Here is a 380-nt window from a genome sequence, read left to right as displayed (position 1 = left end):
ATTACACCTTCATCCCAGAGAATACTGTTTTATGTATTTATTTATTTATTTCATGTATAGCCTACTCAAGAAACTTCCCAGACCTAACGAAACTATTTTAGTCTACTGTTTGCGTAAATCCTGCGGTCAGACATGCATGGATTAGCCTACAGTGGCAGTGGCATACGGGAATTTAACTGATGTCATATCAACCTTTTCAAAAAACGACAACACAGTAGGCTAACTCAGAAAAGGACATTCCAGATAACAGTGTGACGAGGAAGTTAAAACCAATAGCCTGCTTCATTATGTTGACGAGTGCCAATAGTGCGCAGCGGACGTAAAGGACGCGCTTGTGCGTGCGAACGTGTGTAAGCTACGAGAGGCAGCTGACCTGTGAA

Source organism: Borostomias antarcticus, assembly GCF_949987555.1.
Source record: "Borostomias antarcticus genome assembly, chromosome: 7".
NCBI lineage: Eukaryota > Metazoa > Chordata > Actinopteri > Stomiiformes > Stomiidae > Borostomias > Borostomias antarcticus.
This window is presented reverse-complemented; position numbering follows the sequence as displayed.